We start from the raw sequence: 14,373 nt of genomic DNA on the forward strand, positions 1-14,373 counted from the left end.
TAATAGTTGGCTCAGTAATGCTGTACAATATGATCAAAGTGGGACGCTGCCTGCCCCTGCTTAACATTTCCTAGACCTCTGTTCTTGATAAATGCTTACCAACGGGAGAAAAAAAATGTTTACCAACGAAAGACTTGATAGATATTAACTGTGCAACATTCAGTATTAGGCTAAGATAATTGATTTTAAGAGCAAATAGTATTATGCTTATCTCACATTTGGTCTTTCTTTGCCCTTAAACAGCATCATATTTCTTGTGACACACTTCCATTCTTTCAATAATTTTACTCAATTGTTTGTTATACACTCAATCCCGGAAGACTGGTTGCTTGTATCATGCTGGGCCAGAAAGGGACCATCTGTGAATTCAAATATATTCTCAGAGCCATCACATTACCTTTGTGTTCTGAGTTCAGTGGCTACTAGGGATGGAGGGCTGCTGTGTTTTCTTCATTTTGGGATGGCCAAAAGTTACCAGGGTAGGATTAAAGTATATTTCAAATTAGAACATAAAAAAAATTTTCATTCATACAAAAAATTCCATTTCAGTGGATTTTTATTATGTTCTGGCTGCCTATGACCTTTTAAGCATCCTTTCAAGGAAGTAATCGGGAAATTTCCCCCTTGAAGGCAGAAACTGGAACTTATTGTCCCATAATTCCTTTCCTCAGAAGCAGGGATATGGTGACTTTGGCTCTGCCAAGAAGATGTCAGACTGCGACTGAGATGCTGAAGCTAAGACTCTGACATCAGAAAACAGGAAGCTTATTTTCTCTCTTTCACCTTCTTGCTGCAATCCCTCCAACAGACGTCAAGATCAAGTTCCTAATACAGATATGGCCTCCACACAAACTGCTAAGTTGATGCTTGGTAGCAGTATAGGTGGTTTCTTTTTCTAACCAATTTTGTGGCACTGTTTCTGGAATTTAAATCTCAAGGTTTGTTCTCCAGCTCTTGCAACAAAATGTGGGAATTCACAAATACTTGCTTAATAAATGCTTTTTTTTCTGCTAATTAGTCATGTCAGTCTCTGTTTCTTGCAACTAGAAATCTTGACTGAAGCAACTACAGAAACCATTTACAGTAGCTGAGTTGATAGGAGAACCTATGTACCCATGATGTAACGACATTTTTCATTTAAAAGTTGAGTGATTCTAGGGTGCCTGGGTGGCTCAGTCGGTGAAGCATCTGCCTTCAACTCAGGTCATGATCCCAGGATCCTGGGACAGAGCCTGGTCCTGGCATGGAGCTCTGTATAAGGCTCACTGCTCAGTGGAGAGCCTGCTTTTCCTTCTGCCCCTCCTCTCCCGCTGCCTCTGCTTTCTCTCTCTCTCTCAAATAAATAAATAAATAAATAAAACCAAAAAAAAAAAGTTGGGTGATTACTTCAACATTCATACATTTCATACTCATTCATACTCATTTTACTGAGTAAAGTTCACATTATATCACTACTGGCCATGGACTTAGAATATTGGACATCACCAGCTACTTTTATCAGAATCATTCTGCCCATTATTTGTTCACACTTTTCATAAGCAGGATGTCACTAAAGTCCTGAAACCAGAACATCAGGAAGATATAAAGCACGAAATTTGTAAAGGTTACCTAATACCTGTGAATATTTACAAGTAGAACATATGTGTGCTTTGTTGCAAAATTATTAATATTACACCTATAGAATATAAATTGAACAGCCGTATGGGACTAGCACCAAGATGGGGGAGCAGGATATAAATATTTGACAATTCTGTCTCTTCCAGCTTCTTAGACTGCCTGATGAAGACAGTATTTATTACACAGTCATATAAAAACACACCTCATCATTTCTAAAATAACACTCATTAAGATGACCACACAGATACCACCTATAACTTTAAACTTCATATTTTATCATCTGAACTTACATTGTGAAGGCTAATCCTGAAATCAGTATCCAAAACTGGGCATCTGAATTATAAGGGGACCCAGTATTTGTTCTCCTTTGAGTCAACGAGGAAAATAATATTAAAAGCATTTGCCAATGATTTAGCATATGACAACTTCCTCTTAAATTCTGGCACACAAGACCATAAACAAACTTAGAAAGGAAGTCAAGGCTACTAATATGCTATAAAATGAAGTCTGTTCGCATGTGTTTGAAAGCTTTTCTTTATGTTTACCTCATCTCTCAGTAAATACATTGATAAATATTCTCTGACAGCGAGCCAAGGGAATAGAAGAAAACAAAGCTTAATTTTCATGCTTTGTATGGTGGACCGAGCTGGACAGGGAGCCTGAGGCAGGACTTGCTGCCTCTGCTATCAGTCACTTCAGGGGTGACTCAGCTGCAGAAAACTGCCTGGTTCAAGGACAAGCCCGCTGGGCAGGTTGCAGCCAGACACTGATGGAGGTGGGTGTACAAAGGCGGAGCCCAGATTTGCTCCCCTGCTTCCCAACCCTTCCCCCCGGCTGGGGGCTGGGCCAGTCTGCAGAGTATTTTATTTGAACTCCACCCAATCCTGCTTTTCCTTCCCTTCTCCTCCACAGGTGTCAATTTGCAATTAATACTCTGCACCCCAAACTCCATCTCAATGAGAACTCAACCTATGATAGTATTGTTTTTTGGTCTCCTTTTCTGTAAAGAAAGAAATTTTCTCTCACTCTTAATTTTTAAATTCTGTGAGATACTGGATAATGACTGCCACAGTTATTTTCCCAAGCAGTTGTACCAATTTATATTCCAGCTAGCAGTATATGAGAGAGTTCCAGTTTCTCCACATTTCTCATGGACATCAATTTGCATTTGGGGGCTTAAATCCCCAGTTCCCTTTTTGGTAATCTGATAAATATGGGAACCTACCTTGCATTTGTTTTAATTTGTATTTCCCTGATAGCCAACATCTTCTTGTATGTTTGTTGGCTATTCGGATTTTTGAAAATCTTAAGTATCATAAATTCTCAGGGGAAGGATGTTTCCCTACTTCCAGCACCCAGGCTTGTCGTCTTCTGTGGGATAGGTTTCTTATTACCCTTCTACTAATGTAGTTTGGCCAAGTTTTAGCTTTGGGCAAGGGATTTCCCATTAGAATCCCCACTTTGGACAGCCCTCAAATAGCACGTAGCATGTAGCTATCAAATGGCATGCTCAAGCTCACCTAGATTGGACAGGTACCTTCAAGGTAAAAGGTTTACTCACTGCTTACTCACTTCCCACTTTCATTTCAGTTTTGATCTCTGTGAATTCTTTATTTTCTTTCCAGCTTAGCCCTGCTTTTAAAAAAATGCAAACATTTTACTCAGCATATTTATTTCCTTCAGGGAAAGGACGAGAGTTTAAACAAATTTTTCATATTCTCTCTTAATTTCTCAGAGCTATATTCAGGGGAAATTTCTCAGTATTACCTTCAATTCATTGTTTCTCTGTGTGCCCTATTAAGGGTTTTTCTCATTGATTTTACTTGTTTTCTAATGATAATATTTTCCATTTCTGAGACTTCTAGTTGGTTCTTTAACATATCCATCTGTTTCTGATGCTCACTGGAAGTGAAATCTCTACCTTTTTCCCTTCTTATCAATCTCTGTTTCTTCCCCTTTGACCTATACTATCTTTTGCCAACTATTTTTCTTTAAATTGACTTATTTTGAAAACACAATATTTCAGTTATTAATGCTTTTTATAATTTCTTTTCTAAGGCTTTTTATAATTTTCTTTTTTTTTTTTTTTTTTTAAATATTTATTTATTTATGATAGTCACAGAGAGAGAAAGAGAGAGAGGCAGAGACACAGGCAGAGGGAGAAGCAGGCTCCATGCACTGGGAGCCCGACGTGGGATTCGATCCCGGGTCTCCAGGATCGCGCCCTGGGCCAAAGGCAGGCGCCAAACCCCTGCGCCACCCAGGGATCCCTAATTTTCTTAATATAAATTAAAATACATAATAATTTTTAAAGAGGTTCATCGGCGTACTAAAAATCATTTCACATCAGAATATGTACAACACGGGGGTAACATGCCATGCCCATAAATCTCAGCAGGAAAGTCCTGAATACTGGTTATACTGAAAGAAGAAAATGGACATGGTTATTAGTGGTGCAATCAGTGGCTAAGCAAGAAAGCATTTTTATTTCAATCAATTTTGTTTAAAAATCTTCCAAAAAATTTTTTACTTTTCTGCCTTAGTATGCTGAAAGAAAGAGTTTTGTATCACTAAGAGACTATCACCAAATAATATGTTAGATTTTTAAAGTACATATAGGTTTGTGCTGGATAGGTCCTGCTCTTGCTCTCAGGACATACTATAGCCTTTTTTCCCTCTTTCTCATGTTCAAAATATGAGCAAATTATGGTCATAATCATACCTTCGAGAGTCTTGAGCCAAGCCTAGGGAACTATTTTAAAAATTATTATTTAAGAGCAAATAAGAAAGCCTCAAAAACATCCTGAATGCTGTTCTTTAATCTAGGCTGGTACTAAAAGCAAAGGAGCCACATTTTTAAAGGGTCCTTGAACTTCTCAGCCTCAAAATTACCAAGTCAGTAATGTAGAGGAGATTAACTGTCATGAGTTTCTAATTTTTTTTTTAAAGATTTTATTCATTTATTCATGAGAAACACAGAGAAAGAGGCAGAGGTATAGGCAGAAGGAGAAGCAGGCTCCATGCAGGGAGTCCAATGTGGGACTTGATCCCGGGCGTCTGGGATCACGCTCTGAGCTGAAGGCAGACACTCAACCACTGAGCCACCCAGGCGTCCCACGTCCTGACTTCCTATAACAGTTTAATAACTGACAAATCATTATAAGGTCTACTTGGCAGTCCCTAAATCGTACATAATTATAGAAATGCTAGGCATAACATATCCATCTCCTTTGCACTGGCTAGCTCCCTTTGCTAAAAGGAAACTCAAAATTAAAAAGAATTAAATAATACTGCCTTTCCTAAACTGTGTTCCGAGAACATTAGTGTCTCATAAAATTTGCCCTGAAAGGAAGAGATTCCAGGTCAACAAGGTTTGGGAAATGCTGCCCAGAAGTTTCTAAATCTTAGGTATTCATGGCAACACTAGCATATTCAAAATTCTGAGAAGTCTATCCATAGGAAATCAGCTTACCTTTGTATAACCTAGCAATTCTTTGATTTACTGAAACTAAGCACACTTTTTCTTTTCCAAGGAATAACTATTAAAATCTCAAGAAAAAAAAAATACTGTCCTGCAGAACATGACTTAGGCAATACTGAAAAATAAAGCTCATTTATTATAATTAGAGATGGCTGAAGTAATGTATTTTATACACTGGAAAACAAAATTTTAATTACTTGTGTCCAGACAATATTTACAAAAGGCAGGGCACCACAAAGGGTTAACCTTCAAATGGAAACTGTTGACCTCATCCCACTCTGAAGATATGAAGGGTACACCTGATTAGGATACCTCTGCTAGACTAGTTGCCTGACACTAGCCCATTGCTTATATTTAGATCTTGCTTAAGATAAAAGAAAAATACAAGATAAAATTGCCAGTCTAATTTTTCATTATACTAGTTAACATTCCAATAAGGATGAGCAACATTAAAATATTTATTGTTTTATCTTCCCACCAAAACACACAGGATTATACCAGGTTCTAGCCTTGATATCTTTCTTATTCTTCAATTTTAATGAAGCAGAGAGAAAACAGCAAAGTTTACCAGATGCTCTAAATTTTTATCCCAAAGCTTAGGTCTCATATTTGGAATGCTGTCACCAAAGCTCCTTTATTAGAAGTCAAAATAAAGGAAGATAGGTTTACATTAAAACCTACAAGGAAAGCTTTTTGCCTCAAACCAGACGCAGATGAGAACTCAAGGTAAAAGTCCAAGCATTTTCAATAGCACAACTAATGGCTTTGAAACAACTGTCTCCTTAATGGTAACTCATTGCCATTGCCCCTTCAGTGTCTCACTTGGCAATCTGACCATCACACTGGTCCATACATACTGCTGATACACAAATTCACTATCTTTAATCAGATTCAGTGTTTGGCTAAGTGACTATACCTAAAGATGTGTCCTCCACTTGGCCTCTTGTGTTTTTCCTCTACTGCAGTGGTTCTCAAAGTGTGTGCTCTGAACCAGCAGCATTAGCACCCATACTACCTGGAAACTTCTTTGGATCAGAAGGGGTGGGGCCTAGCCATCTGTACTTGAACAATTCCTCCAGGAGATTCTCATGCATGCAGATTTTCAAGGACCAGTGTCCTAATGGAGCCACCCTTCCCCTCTTACCCAGGCTCAAATCATAAGTGTTTGCACCATTTCCTTCCTTTCTCTTACTCCCTATACTTCTCATGATAAATGCTTTCCAAAATCCTGTCACTCCGCTTCTCTGACATAGGTTGGGTCCATTCTCTTCCGATTCCTGCCATTCCCCACTAATTTGGGCTCACATTAACTTTGGACTCCAGCAGTAACCCCTCTCTCAGTCTTCCTCCAACCATGGTGGTCAAAGGCCTTGCCTTTTAACATTTTTTCCTGCTATATCTGTTGAAAGCACAATTCTAATCATCAATAATCTTAATCTTCTACTGAGAGCTATCTGGGCTCCAGGCTCTCTGCCAAGTGCTTTAAATGCACTATTTGGTTAACTCCCCCATTCAGCCAGCAAAGTAGTCAGGGTTGCCCTCATCCCATAGAGGGCTGACTTGCCTTAGGTCATTCAAAACCAGAATATGAAATCAAATCAACCTGATTCCTAATTTCATAGTGTTAACCATTGTGCACCATGACCTGCCTGCCCCACCCATAACATAACTTATGAAGTCAACGGAGTTGTATCTTAAGACCAAGGGTAGTGTGCCCTCCTTCTCCCCTCCAGCCAAATACTTTTTTTTTGTTTCCTATCACTCTCCTTCATGTAACTAGACTGAACTATTAATGTTTTTCCTATACATACTGCTCAAAGCTTTTTCTCATGTTTCATAACCCTGAAATGTTACCCTCCCCTAAATGCCTAGAGCCCTTTATCTAGCCCTTGGACAAGTGCTTGGCCCATTACATGTGCTCAATACTAAGCTTGATTCTTCTTAAAGAATTGGAATCTATTTCATTCATCTCAGTATCCTTCTAGCTCTCTGCAAAAGCAAAACAAGAAAACCCTGCTAATTCATGCAGGTTGGATTTCATACAGTACATTTTATTTGTATGTTATAATTTATTGTATAAACCTTTAAACTAATTAATTCCTGAGTATTTGTATCAGAAACAGACTTGATATATTATGGCTGATCCTTTTTTATGCTCTTAAAGCATTTTGAATACAATAATGATCATGTCCTTAAAATATAGGTCATCAAAAAAAAATATAGGTCATCAGTGGTACAGAATATGTTCTACTTTTATTTAAAGTTTAGGGATATTTGGGGGCAGAGCTGGGACTAGAACCTCGGTTTCCCATAATTTTGTTGACTACTCTTTTAACAAATTAGTTCTAGCAGGAATTTCCTCTTTTCATGGTGACATGGGCAAATAAAGGTTTTTTTTTTTTAAGGTTTTATTTATTTATTCATGAGAAACACACAGGGAGGCAGAGACACAGGCAGAGGGAGAAGCAGGGAGCTCCTGCAGGGATCCTGACGTGGGACTCGATCCTGGGACTCCAAGATCAGGCCCCGGGTTGAAGGTGGCGCTTAACTGTTGAGCCACCCAGGGATACCCCAAGGTTTTGTTTTTAAAAATAAATGATGTGTACATAATTTCAGCGGCACTGTGGTTTACTACCATTAATATGACTTATGCCACTGCTTACACCCCACCCCCCTGCCACCTCATTCTTACACCTTTGTCCACCAGCTGAATTCTCTGATCTCTTGAGCTTCCTACCTTGGCTCTGAGGAAATGAGGAGTTTCTCACTAGTGCTTAAAATTATGTATACTTGGAGAAGTCCTAGTAGTAAAATATTGAGAAAGGGAGGCAACATGGAAAATTGATACCCGGAGCCAGTGTCAACTGCAGGTGACAATAACTGTTGCTGTCATTTTTCCAACCAGGTAGTTATTTGGTAGAATCGAAATGTCAAAAGCACAAGGAAATTTTTCTTTAAAATATAATACCTTGAAAATTCTGTTAGCCAATACTTTAAAATTCATTAAGAAATTATGAAAGATAATAATGACTTAACATTAACAATTTATCTGGTTTTCTAGTATATAAATATTTCAAAATTAGTAAGACCAATGATGCATATCACGTAATGTGAGTTGCTCATTTGAGAGTTAATTGACTGCACAGAAGATGATAATAATGGAAATAAATCATTATTTCCTGAAATGGAAAACTGAGAAAAATAAATGACCAATCTTCCACTTCCTCCACGTGGACTAGTTATAGCAAGCGTAGCAAAAACCATAAAAACGGTAAAAGGAACAAAAACGAGGCTAAATTTAATCTTCCTTTCTTTGGTAGGTCTAATAAATAGCACTAGGGAATAAGGGTAATTTAAAGAATGATTAATTTAAGATTTGGTTAGTAACTTAATGAAATGTAATGGGAAAAGGAAACAACAAGCAGTGTAGGTAGATCTTTTCTTATGATGATACTTTTTTTCATTACTAAGCTTAGTTTATAGCTGTTCTTTCTGTTTTGCAAATATTTTATGGCTAAAGTGTGTGAGTAATTAGTAGAACTAAAATGTATATTTAATGGTTGGGCCCTAACCAATAAATGGTTCCCTGTGAAGGCTTGTTACCTGGCTCAAGAGGTGTAAGAGGTGATCAACTTTTTCTGCTTTCTAAACTTTTTAGTTTTACATTTTATTCATATGGCTCCGCTAACATGATCTTTCCTTCTGAAACCTCCCTAACTTGTCCTGGGATTCTTGAGAAATGAGGTTAAGAAAATCACTGTATTACTGATAACTATAGGATACATCTAACCTGCAAAGAGCATGAAAGCCTTAGGAAAGAGCTAGGGCATGTCTGGCCACAGGCTGAGGCCAACATGAGTCTGCATCCAGACTCATGCCTGCTGCTGTCTACAATGTGCCTCCTCGTCTTCCTATCTCAACATCTCTCTTTCTCTGCCTCTCCTGCTTCCTCCTCAAACATCCTGCTCCTTCCATTTATAAACACAATTTTCACTTACTTTTTGTTACCTTTAATAGCTGTATTTCCCCCACTTACCTAAAAAAAAAGTTACATGCTGTTGCTTTTTAATTGTGTTAAGTCTCTGTGGCTCTCATTAGGAAAAAATAAACAAGAAATGTTTTTAGGAAAAAAGTGCCAGATTTGAATATGTTATTTTTATTGTTCAGATTAATATATTTATCTGAAAGAATAATTAAATTACCATATTTAGAATTCTTTTTCTTAAAAAAAGAATTTTTTCTTTGTATATAATAACATATACTTGTGAAGAAATGTATCTGTTTAAGTTTAGAAAAGGTACAACTTGATATAAGTATCTTACTTCCTTATTTATTAAATCATAACACATTATATGCTATGTATCACTGAAGAATGCCAACTGTGGGTCAGGCACTCTACATATCTTCTCTAATCCTTATAAAAGTATAGGCCACTATTGAGTTGAGCAACCTTATGTTGGGAGAGGCAAAATAAAGGACTTGCTCAAGGTGATATAATTAATAAGTGAAGAACAAGAATGGAATGTTAAATTCTTGCTTCTTCCATTATAGGAAACTGAAAAAATTGAGGTTGTTTCCTTTTCTGTTCCTGTAGTTGTATTTAGAACTGTAATAGGTTTTCCTGTTTCAAAACTTTCTTCCCAAATCAAATAAAGCCCTGGAATGTAATCAGAATTAAAGAGCCAGATGCTAGTATATGTGGGAACTTCCTAATTATGACAAAGGTAGAATTTCATTCAATGAGAAAAGAACTGCTGGTATAATTAGAGAAAACAAAGCTAGATTACTATCTTGGAATCACATGTGCCTGCAACACACGCACATATACAAGTCCTATAATCAATAAGAAAAACTCCCAATTATGTAAAGATGAACTAGGAAAATATGTTTATAACCTTAGGATGATAGAGCCCTCCATAAGACAAGCAACCCTGAAATCATAAGGGATAAAATAGGCATATTTAACTACATAAAAATAAAACTTCATATGCCAGAATATCATGCAAAGTCAACATGACCAGAAAAGAGAGAAATAATATTTGTAACACATAACAGACATTTAAAATTTCATATAAACAAATTTTACAAAATATACAATAAAATAGGCAAAGGGTATCAAACAAGCAGCCAGGGATGCCTGGGTGGCTCAGTGGTTGAGAGTCTGCCTTTGGTTCAAGGTGTAATCTCGGAGTCCCAGGATCGAGTCTCACACTGGGCTCCCTGCATGGATCCTGCTTCTCCCTCTGCCTCTCTGTGTATCTCTCATGAATAAATAAAATCTAAAAAAAAAAAAACAAAACAAACAAAAAAAAACAAAAAAAAAAAAAACCAAAAAAAGCAAAACCCAAAACAAAACAAATGGCCTAAGATGAAACGTAAATGCTAATTAAAATATTAGACAAAGTTGCTCATTTCATTCATAAGGAGAAAATCAAAAAACAATGAGATGTCATTTTCATCATATTAGCAAATACTTAAAGAAAAAGATTTATTTCTTCTGAGAGATCGAATGCATGCACATGTGAGTGCAAGTGAGGTGAGGGGCAGAGGGAGAGAATCTTCAAGGAGACTCTATGTTGAGTGCAGAGCCCTACAGGGGGCTTGATCCCACCGCCCATGAGATCATGGTCCCAGGCAAAACCAAGAGTCAGAGGCCAACCCACTGAACCACCGAGGTGCCCCCATGTAAGCAAACATTTTAAAAAGTGGTAACATCCAGGGCTGGGGAAGAGCCATGTTAGTGTGATTTGCTACAACCCTTTTGGAAAACAACCAGATAACATCTACTAAAATTAAAAATACATATTCCCCATGACTTTGCAATTCAACTCCTGGATATCTACCCTACAGAAATAAAAGCAACCATATATATGAAATATTAAGTGCAGCACTGTAAGAAACAATTTGAACGTCCATCTACATGGCAATACTTTAACAAACTACGGAATCTCCACACTACATATAATGACTAATCTGTAGTTATTAAAAAGAATAAGCTGAACCTTTATCTGCTCCCTCAGAAAAACCACTACACATGATTAAGAGAAAAAGCCAATTGGGGAACTGAGTAAAACACACTAAAATAATAAAATAAAAGATACTCCATGAGTTTGAGCAGGAAGAAAAGTGTGATCGAAATGCAGCAGGTCAGTAAAATTTGTAACTTTAGGAGGGGATGATTGAGAAAGGGACTGAGAGATTATTTACGTTTTTATTTTATCTCTCTACATTATTTCATTTTTACAACTAGCATAGGACTTCTTTAATTAAAATCTAATTCAGAAAATTAAGAAAGAAAAGAGCGCTAAAGAAATAAAGTATTGTTGGGGGCCTGGGGGCCTGGTTGAGTGTCCTGCTCTTGATTTCAGTTCATTTCATGATCTCAGGTTTGTGGGATGGAGTCCTGTGTCAGGCTTCATGCTCAGCATGGAGTGTGCTTAAGAGTCTCTTTCCATGGGATCCCTGGGTGGTGCAGTGGTTTAGCGCCTGCCTTTGGCCCAGGGCGCGATCCTGGAGACCCGGGATCGAATCCCATGTCGGGCTCCCGGTGCATGGAGCCTGCTTCTCCCTCTGCCTGTGTCTCTGCCTCTCTCTCTCTCTCTCTCTCTCTCTCTGTGTGTGTGACTATCATAAAAAAAAAAAAAAAAAAAAAAAAGAGTCTCTTTCCCTCTCCCTCTGCCCCACCCTCTGCTCACTCACTGTTTGTAAAATAAATCAGAAAAGGAAAAGAAAAAGAAAAAGAAAGGGAGAGAGGGAAAAATGGAGTATTGTTTGAATACTATCAGGGCAGATCCTGTTTAACTATGTTCTGAAAATGGTGTTCTGAGTGAAAGGAGAACAGTTATATTTACTTTTTTGAAGCTATCAAGGTACTCTAAGGGGTTCAATAATATTCTGATGACCTGTAAGTGCCCATTTTAGTCCCATTTTAACAATGAGTAACAGGACTTGGCAGATTTCACAGTGCACAGCACTGGTAAGGGTGTGGAGAAAAGGTGCTGTGAGAATGTGAATTGGTGCAAACTCTGAGAGGATAATTTAAGAATATCTAAAAAAACTTAAAAATGCCACAACCTATTGGTCCACCAGCTCAAAGGCTGAAATTCTGGATATACTTGGAAAAGTACACAGACCAACCAATCAAATAAAACTGGAAACAATCTAACACCTATCAATGAGGAATTGATTAAATATATTACATACATCTATATTAACAGAACTGCATGCAATTGCTAGAAAGGACTGAAGTAAATCCACATGCATTAATGTGGAATAATCTCCAAGAAAGATTATTCAGGAAAGTAGAGCCACACACTTGTTTTTAAAAAGACAAATTTTTTTTTTTTGCTAGAGTATGCAGAAAAATTTTTTCTTGACATATGCTCAAGAAACTTAATTTCGAGGAAAGTATTAATGGTTGTGAAAGGGAAACCTACATTTATAGGATGGCTTACTTTTAATTTTATACTTTTTTTGAATATTTAATTTCTTTGGATATTTAATTTCTTAGCTTGGGCATTCATTTGTAATTATTTGTATAAATAAAATAGAATAAGAGTGGTCTATTCATGTAAAACCACACCAAGATGCTAATTTTCACAATTAGTTAAATGTTCCAATTTTCACCTATTAAAGAAGGCAATGTTTAAGAATTAGTTTTCATGAAGGGCATGAAATACATGACAACAATAATAATTATCTTATTTGAAAATATATGCTGTATAATGAATTGACTGATCTAACGGATTCCACGGAATATATTTCTCTTGAAAACTCCACAGGACTCTTCAATAAAGAACTGGTACCTTTGGAAAGGTGCTTTTCTCAGCTTGTACTATGGTTTTGTGGTTTTTTTGGTTTTTTTTTTTTGTACTATGGTTTTAATTAATTTTCTTCCATAAACTGCTAATAAGGAAGAAAAGAGCAATTTATTCTCAGTGTAGCCATAAAATCAAATTTACATGGTTTTTCTTATCAATCCTCTATGTCAACATAATTTTTGGAATAAAACATGAAAGAGGATGCTACACTTTACACTTTAAATAACTTTAGGGCCAAATCATTTAAGGTATTATATACTAAATGGTAAATTTTTCATTTACTAAATAGTAAATTTTTCATTTACTAAATAGTAAAATTTTACTAAGAATTTTAGTAGTTTGAAAGAGTAATCATTTTATTGTATTATGTAATCGATAGGTATTCTAAATGGCTTTTTAAAGTAGCTGATTATATAGTATTTTTATTATAATATTATAGTATATAGATAGTATAAAAATTTATCATTTTAACAATTTTTAAGTGTGCAGTTCAGTGGCATTAAGTATATTCACACTGTTGTGCAACTATCACCTCCACCCACACCCAGAACTTTTCTGTCTTCCCAAACTGAAATCTTGTAACTATTAAATAATAATTTCTAATTCTTCCCTCTAACCAGCCCCTGATAACTTTTTCATTTTCTGTCTCTATGAATTGGACTACTCTAGGTATCTTACTTGGGTGGAATCATACTTGTTCTTTGTGACTGGCTTGTATCATTTAATACAATGTTTTAAAGTTTCATCTATGTTACAGCATTCATCAGAATTTCTTTTCTACTTAGGGCTAAATAATGTTCTATTGTAGGTTTATACCACCTTTTGTTTATATTGATGGATACTTGGGCTGCTACTATATATTTTTAAAAACCCCGAATTCTACATCAAATTTAAGTCAAATTTCACAAAAAAAATCTTGAAGTTCACATTTGTATTTTTTTCTACTAGTTTCTTCTGTCAAGATCCTATTAACTTTCACAAAATTCAGTAGTGAAAGGCTTTATCTACAAGGATAAAACTAGTATTACAGCTTTTCCTTCTGTAATTTAAAAGACTGACTTGGTTAAACATTCATTCATTTAAACTTTGAGTGCCTACTACGTGACAGGCACTATGGTGGGAAGAAAGGAAGAGAGAGCCAGGAGGAAGAGGGGGAAGGAGAGAAACAGAGAGAGTATGAATGCATGAGTTTCACAATAGGCCCTAGGAGGTCTGTGTGGGAGCCAAAGGAGCAGAATGGACAAAATCTGACATGAAGTTTCTTTTTATGACAATGAGAAATCGGATTATAACATTCAAGCTGAAATATCAAAATAAACCCCTACTTCAGGATGCCAAATAAAATTAAGTACCTAGAAAGCTAGTGAACATGGAAAGCTGTGTGGTGCTGATGAGACCATGTGACTTGGCATCCATTTCCTGGTTGCCTGGTACAAGAAGGCAAACACCATCTGC

At 36.6% G+C, this 14,373-nt stretch overlaps 1 protein-coding gene and 1 long non-coding RNA gene across 18 annotated transcripts in view; one reads left to right on the forward strand and one right to left on the reverse strand.

The window, feature by feature from the left end:
- LOC140624329 (uncharacterized) overlaps window positions 1-1,000 on the forward strand; it is a 46,034-nt gene extending 45,034 nt beyond the window's left edge. Inside the window, exon 5 of the long non-coding RNA XR_012023822.1 lies at window positions 672-1,000. This is a non-coding gene — a long non-coding RNA (uncharacterized lncRNA). The remainder of the gene's footprint in view (window positions 1-671) is intronic.
- Window positions 1-14,373, reverse strand: part of PKP4 (plakophilin 4) — a 232,869-nt gene that overhangs the window by 105,759 nt on the left and 112,737 nt on the right. The window lies entirely within an intron of this gene.

Source organism: Canis lupus, chromosome 34 (assembly GCF_048164855.1).
Source record: "Canis lupus baileyi chromosome 34, mCanLup2.hap1, whole genome shotgun sequence".
In the NCBI taxonomy this organism is placed as follows: domain Eukaryota; kingdom Metazoa; phylum Chordata; class Mammalia; order Carnivora; family Canidae; genus Canis; species Canis lupus.